Genomic DNA, 9,154 nt, shown 5'->3' on the forward strand with positions numbered 1-9,154 from the left:
GGATTGGTAAGGCAGAAGTGTGGATACACCTAGATAAATTAGCAACTCTCTTACAAAAGTTGAGGTTTAGGGATGGTGATGCCAATACATTTAAAGAGACAGTTGCTAAATTTCATAAGTCCATAGTGGAGGCATGGACTACAAATAGTATAACACACTACATGGTCAGTATTGTCACCATTACAAAAAAATATCATCATTTGGAATTATTTTGTGTTTCTAATATCTCTTCTTGTGTAGCATATACTTGAAGCACATGGTCCATACTTTGCAGATCAAGAAAGTTTGGCAGTATGGTCAACTCAAGGCATGGAACGATTTCATTGGCAACCTCGTTGTGCTTTTCAAAAGGCAACTGATCATGGAGGTAGCATCAATTATTCCAATTCTATGAGGCAATCATTACAATGGTGGTATATGAGACTAGAGATACGATATGAGAAAAAAGCAAAGAAGTCCAAATCTCTCAAGCAGAATTTATAAGTAGGGCAATATATGAAGTGAGAAAAGCAAGAAATGGAAACAGCACAGCTAGACAACACCACACAGAATGGTTGGCAACACAAGAGAGAGATGGCAAGAAATGGAGACCTAGATAAAGATAATACTTTTGATGCATTTAGAGTCCACAAGAGAGCATAGGTACCCAGGATATGACACATCAATACTGCTATCTTTAACATTAATACTGCTATCTTTAACATGAGATGTCTTGCAAATTTTGTTAAAAATTTCCAACGTTTGTCACTATGACCCAGGATATGACACATCAATACTGCTATCTTTAACATGAGATGTCTTGCAAATTTTGTTTAAAATTTCCAAGGTTTGTCACTATGTTTTTCAAAGTCAATTTCAAACTATGTTTTTTAATTTTAAAGTTCATTTACACTATAGTAAGTTTAAAAGTTATGTACTTAAGTCAAGTCTCTCCTTTCATTTTTTCCCATTACTCTTCACCCTACCCTCCACCTTTCTATCCTTCATTAGCACAACCATGGCACGTTCCAAGCTTCCTATCAAGAAGGTGCTTGCAAGAGCAAGAGCTCAACACTCTTCCAAATCTAGTGAGCGTAATGTGAGTGACAAAGGTCCCTTGGTGTGGCCGACAATGATGGCCCTACTGCAGCTTATAATGATGGTGCTACTATGTCCAACAATGGTGGCCCTAGTGTGGTCAATAATGATGGTTCACCATTGTCCAGAAATGGTGGTCCACGTGCTCTAGTTGCTTCACCTCCCACTACTGCTCCAGCTGGTAATACACACCCTCCAACACATAAGCAGCAAAGATGGAGACCAGGCACAGTTGCACTACGTGAGATAAGGAAATTCCAGAAGAGTGCCAACTTGATTATTCCTAATGCACCATTCTCTAGGTTGGTGTGAGAAATACTGCAAGATCTGTAGTTAAGGCATCATCACAAGTTCTTTTCAAGGAACCAGGCAAGGAATGTGGGGTGATGGTCAAGCCAAGCCTTGCTTGCTCTCTAAGAAGCAGCTGAAAGTTACTTGATTGATCTAATGGGTGTTTCTCAAGTTTTAGCCGAAAGGTCACTGATACGGTACAGAACTATACAGTGATAGAACTTGAGTGCTTAGCAATGGTGTTTAAACTAGAGAAGTTTCGTCACTATCTACTATCAACGCATTTCAAGTTCTACGTGGATCATGAAGCCCTATCCTTCCTAATGAAAAAAGCATATGTCAAAAGATGACTGATGAGATGGTTGCTCCTATTCCAGGAGTTTGATTTTGAAGTGGTCACTAAGCCTGGCCATTTCCATGTCCTTGCCAATCATCTATCATGGATCCCTCAAACTGCAGAAGAGGAATAGGATGATCCAGACCTTCCTGATGCTTCCTTGTTTCTAGTTGAAATAGTTACTCCCTGGTATGCAGACATAGCCAAACTCTTGGCAACTCAACAATATTCTCCTGGCATCTCAAGTTGTGAGAAGAAGAAGCTTTTGTTAGAATCAGTCCCCTACACGTTGCTAGGCGATGCACTGTACAAGAGAGGAAAAGATGAAGTGCTGTGAAGATGTGTTGCACGGAATGAAATTGGCATTGTATTGAAAGCATGCCATGACAAACCATGTGGTGGACACTTCATAAGAGAAGTGACAGCCATGAAGGTTCTATTAGAAGGATACTAGTGGCTGACCCTCCACAAGGATGCACATGACTACTTTAAGAGATGTGATGATTGTCAGCGAATGGGGAAACCCACCAAAACAAGTGCTATGCCTCTACAACCCATTCTTCCCCTAAAGCCGTTCGAGAAGTGGGGGATTGATTTTGTGGGTCCCATTGATCCACCCACCAGACGGAAGCTAAACATATACATCTTAGTATATGTATGGATTATGTCACAAAGTGGTGTGAAGCTAAAGTCCTGAAGCGGGACGATGGTAACAGCGTAGCCTGTTCATGTACGAGAATATTATCACCCATTTTGGCAGTCCCCTCAAACTGGTAAGTGACAAAGGTACTCATTTCCTTAACAAAATCATGGAGGAGCTGACGGAGCTGTATAAGATCCGCTACTATCGTAAGTCCACTCCCTATTACCCAGAGCCAATGGCCAAGTTGAAGTCACCAATCGCATCCTCTGCTCGATTCTGACAAGAACGATTGCCGCACGTCATCGTGACTAGGACGATCGACTTACAGAGGCCCTTTGGGCATACAAAACCTCCCGTAAGGCAACTACAGGACAGACCCCTTTCCAGCTAGTGTATGGTACAGAAGCCGTCTTCCCTGTTGAACTGGGATTGCCCTCTTTGCGAGTGACAGTTAAAGAACGCTTGGGAGATGATGAGTCACTACAATGCCACCTCTTGCACTTGGAATTCTTGGATGAGATACGGCAGAAGGCCCTACAGTGCATGGAAACCACTCAAGCGCGACGCAAGGCCTATCATGACAGTTTCATCAAGCACAAGGAGTTCAAAGAAGGTGATCTTGTCCTAGCCTATGATTCGAGGTTTGGCAAGTTTCCTGGCAAGCTTCAACAACAGTGGATGGTCTCATACAAGGTAGTTGCTATCAATCCTAATGGCTCTGTTAAGGTACAGACTGTTGATGCCTCTGATGATCCTTTCTTGATCAATGGCTATCGTCTAAAGAAGTACTTCCCTCCTTAGGGATCTTGACAATCACAGTCGACCTACCCTCCCCCTTTTGGGTGTCACACTGTCCTTCTCGTCGTGCTTCTGATAGCCCTTATGATCTTCCTCATGAGGCAGTCTTGTTTTGTTAGCCCCTCACAGATACCTCTCAACCCGACCTTGCTCTCTTCTTGTCTGATCCAACAACAGTGGCGAGGTTGGTCTTGACACATGGTATTTCTACCATTCTCTTTATTAACGGGAAAAAAAAAACAAACAAAACTGTTATGGGAGAAAAGGAAGAAATTTCTTGTCATAACAGGCCTCGTTCCAAGAAAAGGTGGAAACACCCTTGGGCGGGAAGCTGACTGTGGAAAAGGTGGTAACACCCGCAGTTCAGGATAGCTAACTCGCCAATATAACCTTTCCAGCAAGTAATTTGAAGCCACCTCCCTTGGCATGCTGTCTCTGCAATATCAGTCCATCCGTCCTTCTTAACGGACGACCTTTCTTACAAATCATTGAAGTATGAGACTTGTTGGCTGCCTCCTTGTGTACGCCTCGTCTTCAATATCCTGATGACAACTGCCGACATGATCTTCATCACCAATGCCTTGAGTGATGTGAGCTTTCATCCTAAGAGGATGGTGACGTGAGTATGGGCTGCCCTCTGTATCTATCAGTGAGCATGAGCTAGAGGGTGGGGTGAGGGACCAATTTTTTCCTTCAAATCAAATGAGAGGTGAGATGTGTGAACGGAGTGTTGCACGCATGGGATGGGCCTCTCAATGCACAACACACGATTTGTTCTTGTGCACTGCACTGTAAGGCTCTCTGGCCTTCCTTCTTGCATTGTATGCTGGCACAGGGTGGGATGCACAGTTGCACCATCAAATGCGCACAAGGCATACAACATCTGCACAAGTGATAGTGAAGATTACATCAATGGGTTTCAGAAATGGGCTACCCTCTGTATCTTTCGCCAAAGCATGAGACAGAGAGTGGGTTGAGTGTGACTGGTGTTTCTTCAATCAAGTATTGAGAGGTGAGAATTGAGGGACATTACGACAATTGGAGTCTGGTACGTTTCTGTTTCCCTATGCACCCACGGGATGGATCTCTGCTATCAGCACATGGCATGTCACTCTGTTCTGTACACTACACTGCAAGGCTCCCTGGCCTTCTTGCTTGCACCTATGCCAGACAGGTTGGATGCACTAATGCACCATCAATTGTGCACCCTGGCATACTCCTTCTGCCCCATTCCCTTATTGATTCCTAAACCGGGAGTGAGCTCTAGGTTTCCATCAATATTAACTCGAGTGATGTAAGTTATGGGGCGAGTGACTATTCTCTCATCCCATCTGAGTGCTAGTGAGTTGAATGACTATCCTTTGTCAACGACACCTTCCCCGATGGACTTCATCAACTAGCTATCTCCATGGGTGCTGTTGCATGGTCCCGGCCATGCTAGCTGAACGCTGGAGTGAGCCGTGATACCTCTTGCAGCCAACTCCAACCCTTCTGTAGCAGTGCCGGTTCCTTCGACCATCCGCAAAACAGGCCAAGTGTTCCTAACCCTACTTTTCTATTTGCAAGTGTATGTGATGTATTAAGTGTGGGGATGCCAGCATCCAGTTGGTTGACAAGTCTATGGCCGTATCGATCAATCTACTATGTCCGTTAAGGTTTTAAGTGTGGGGACACGTCCCTACGCCTCTGATGTGCATACCCCCTGCATATGCCTCAAGTTGATCATGCATGTATGTCATGACCTTTTTTTGCCCTCATGGGGTCCCTTTCCCACCCACCCGTTGATCAGCCTTTCCCCCACTTTTTCCTTTTTCCTCTCTCCTCTTTCGACTGTCAGATTTTTAGTTATTAATTTTTTCATGTGTTTTCGGGTGTCTTTTTTGTGTTTTTTGCATGTGAACCCCTCCTCACTCCACCAGTAGTGAGTTTTGACATGCCTGTCCTGTGCCTTGCCTTCCTCTGGACATTTTTCCTTTTTAGTGTCCTTCATTCTGGTACTCGGATCCTTCCATATTAATTTATGCATCCCTTTTCAGGTACGATTTTTGGGTTTTTCCCATGTGAACATGTCCTCTCTCGATCGAAACCGTGTGTTGACATGATAGGTTTGTCAGGCACATTCTTTGGTACATTTTTCCTTCTTTCCATCCTGAGTTCCGGCGGGAGGATTTTTCCCTATTAATCCTTGTATGTCTTTTTAGAGCCATTTTTCGTGTTTTTTCCATGTGAACACCGTGATTTGGCGCAGAAACCCGTGCCCCATTTTTCTATCATCTTTCCCTCATCTCCCGGCACATTTTTTCTTTTAACGGTTTTTCGATGTGGTGTCTAGTTTGGGTTTTATTAAATTTTCTTCCTTTTGACGTGTGGTTGTGTCTCTTGTGTCGCGCATGAATGCCGCTGTTTTTGGTTTTAAGCGCCTCGGGATGCCCCCATGGCCTCTGTGCCTCGTGTGTCACCATCCCCGTCCGTCTGATCCCGCCAATGCAAATTTTTTTACTCCCGCCCTGCGCATGTGGGCGGGACGGAGGTGCGCTCACTTTTTAATGACAAAACACAAACAACACACAAATTAACAAAAACAAAACTAACATTAAAAACAAACAACCAAATAAATAAATAAATAAGATACAAACCACCAAAAAAAAAACCACACCCAACACACAACCCAACAATATTAACCACACCTAAATAAATTTTTTTAAAAAACCAACAAAACACCAAATCACAAACAAAAAAACACAAAAAAACAAATAAATAATAAAACACAAATTAAAAAAAAATAATCATAACTCCACAAAAAAAACTTTTTAAAAAAGAAACAAAAAAAACAAATGAGAGAAAAAAACCCCAAAAAATGAAATAAAAAAGAAACTGAAAAGAAAAAAAAAAACCTTACCTATTCGTTGTCCCGCGCCTCCTCCTCCTCGTCAACGTCCCTTCTCTTCTCCCCACGCCACGACCTCTCTCCTCCCCCACGCCAGCGCTCCCCCCCTCGTCCCTTCCTCCTTCTCCCCCTGCTGCCCCACCTCGTCTCTTCCTCCTTCTCCCCCTATCGCCGCCACGCCAGCGCCGCCCCCCCTCGTCCCTTCCTCCTTCTCCCCCTGCCACCGCCCCACCGAACACCTCCTCCCTTCCTCCGTTGTCGCCTTCTGCTACACCTCCTCCTCCTCTTCCGCTGCCCGCTGGCCCTCTTGTCAGCTTCTCCCTCCCTGTAGTTAACTAACTCACTAACTTAATTAACTTAATTTACTAACCTCACTTACCTAAATCTTAGCCTAACTCCCTTAATTCACCTAATCAACATAACTAACTTAATTTACTTAATTCCCTTACTTCACTTAACTAACCTAAGTTTCTTAATCTAACCTAACCTCACTTAGCTCACCTGATTCATTAACCTCAACTAACCCCCGTTCCCCCCCGTTTTAGCCCCCTTACCTGCCCCTTCTCCACTCTACTCCCACCCTCCACACACAGCACGGGCGTCCAGGTGTGCTTGTGCATATGGGCATGGCCAGCGGCGGGTGTTCACGTGCGAGAACGCACGTTTGGTCTTCTCCATGTGGTGGTGCGTGCTGTCCCCGAGCCCACACAGCTGTTCACACGCAGCCCGGGTATCTCTTTAAAAAATACCTAAAAATACTTAAAAACATTAAAATTTTCATTAAAAATCAATTTAAAAACAAAAAAAAGTTACTGAAAAATTCCTTGCTAAATTGGATAATTTTTTGGCTGATCTTGTTGATTATAATATAGGGAATTAATTGCAAAAAAATTAACAATATTTAAAATTCTTTTAAAATTCACTAAAATTTGAGAAAAATTCATTAAAATCCCTAAAAATCAAAATTAAATTCAAAAAAATCACAAAAATTTCCATCAATGCATTTGACTGTTTTTGAAATATTTTACAATAAAAAATAGATTTAAAAACAAAATAAAACATAAAATAAAAATCAAAACACACCTAAATTACAATAATTAAATAATAATAATAATAATTTCACCCAGACACTAATAAACATTGCCTAAACCAAATGTGATCCCCCTAATATTGCTTTGATATTTATTTGCTAAACAACTTATTTTTTTAAAAAAACTAAGGTGTTTATTTTTTCCAATCAGTAGTTTTTGCTTTTTTGTTGGATTCCTTGCATTTCTGCCAATTTCTCCAAGATAGGTTCATGCTTGCCAAAACACCATCCCACTATTTGTCTAAGGAGCTTTTTATAGCTTCCAGGATGGTGTTAAAAGGGGTTGCCATTAACTGGAGTACTTACCTTCTTACGAAGATAGACCAATATTTTGTCAAAGTGACCAGAGGGAATGTTACCAATGTAACCTATGGTTCATATTTATATGCTTTCTTGACATATTCGGGCCTTAAGAAGGGTGTGTTCCCTCGTCCATCTGATTCAGTACCTCTCCCTCCACCTTCAGAAGATTCAGAACCCATTGCAATAGAGGATCTTGATTCCCCACCTCCATTGGTCATTCAGCGAAAGTGCTTGAAGCGTGTGGTAGAGAAAATTCCCCCAGTCATTCCTTCAGTAACAACTTCTACTACCTCTGGAAGTGACATCCTTGTCTACCTCACGTGCAACAATTTATTCAGGGCACATCGAGAGGGTTCTTTGAAATATAAATTCCTTCGTTGAACAGTTTAGTGTCAGGGGATGTTATTTATTTCCTTTGTAACGACATCCAGAGTTCTATTGAACTCTCAGTGACAGCTTGTGTTCAACAATTATATGCTTCTTTCTATGAAGAATTGATGCAATCCAAAGACCAAATGCATAAGGCAATCTCAGAGTTAGCCTCTGCTAAAGACACTCTTCCTGATCTGTTTAAGTAGATGGAGCAGCAGACACGCATGATTGAGACCCAGAGAGAAGAAATATCTTCTTTGAAAATTCAGTTAGCATAGGCTCGGTCAGATTTCGGAAGAGAAAGAGAAAATGTCCAAAGAAGCTCAAGAGTTTTAGACTCTTTTAGATACGAAACTCTCAGCTTTGCAGACTGCTCACAATACATTGGAATCCCAAGCTTCCCAGATTAAGCAGTTGAAGGACCAACTGGCGCAGTCACGGTCCATTCTTCCAAGCCCTAGTGTTCCCCTGATTCCTTCTATATCTCAGTAGGACTTGGCACTTCTCCAAAGACAGGCCACATTATGTTTGTTATTCCAAGATAAAGTAGAAAGATTGCAATCTAGGATGGATTTATTATGGTCTACATTTGAGCAATTTCAGGAGTATGTTTCTCCGGACCATTCCTTTTTTGTCCGCTATCAGTTGCTGAAGTTGGCCTTCTATATTAAGCTCTCAACAATGGATCTCCCTCTTCCAGAGGATGGTTGGAGTGGGGCTTGGTCTTCTGATTTGCTGTGACAGAAGTTGTCCGTATGGTCTTTGAAGATTCTGTGTCAATAGATACCATGTTGCTTTCTTATATGTATCTATGAGGTGATCTGTTAATTTCAGATGAAGTAGATCTAGCTTGGTATGTGGGGGATGTGGTCTTACAAGCTGCCTTATATGTCAATTATTTGGAGTTGAGGATAGATGACATGTTCCAGTGCTATTCTTCTAAAGTGGCTACTTGCCCTAACACTTCATGGCATTCAATGATTGATTCTGTAGTCCTGAACCAATGCCAGAATATAGCTTCTACTTATGTGCAAAGCACTAACCAATTGAGGGTGGATCTCCTAGCTTATCTTTCCAAGAACCATCCATTTGATTCATCCTTCTCTGATGCCTACCATCGACGGTCTATTTTAGGTCCCTCTATTCCTAACTTATTGTATTATCAACAAATGGCCCATCGCTATGATGCTTATTTTTCCCTTTATCAATCCAACTCAGCAGCTATCTTACCTCTCCTTTTCTAACCTCAGGGTTTTCCTCAAATTCCAATATTTACCTATTATTCTTTCATTGAAGATCGAGTCTTTTCCCCTTCTCCACCATGTCCTTCTCCATCTATCCATATACCTTCTACTT

Source organism: Lygodium microphyllum, chromosome 23 (assembly GCF_053477565.2).
Source record: "Lygodium microphyllum isolate KBCC chromosome 23, Lygodium_microphyllum_v1.1.10, whole genome shotgun sequence".
Taxonomy (NCBI): domain Eukaryota; kingdom Viridiplantae; phylum Streptophyta; class Polypodiopsida; order Schizaeales; family Lygodiaceae; genus Lygodium; species Lygodium microphyllum.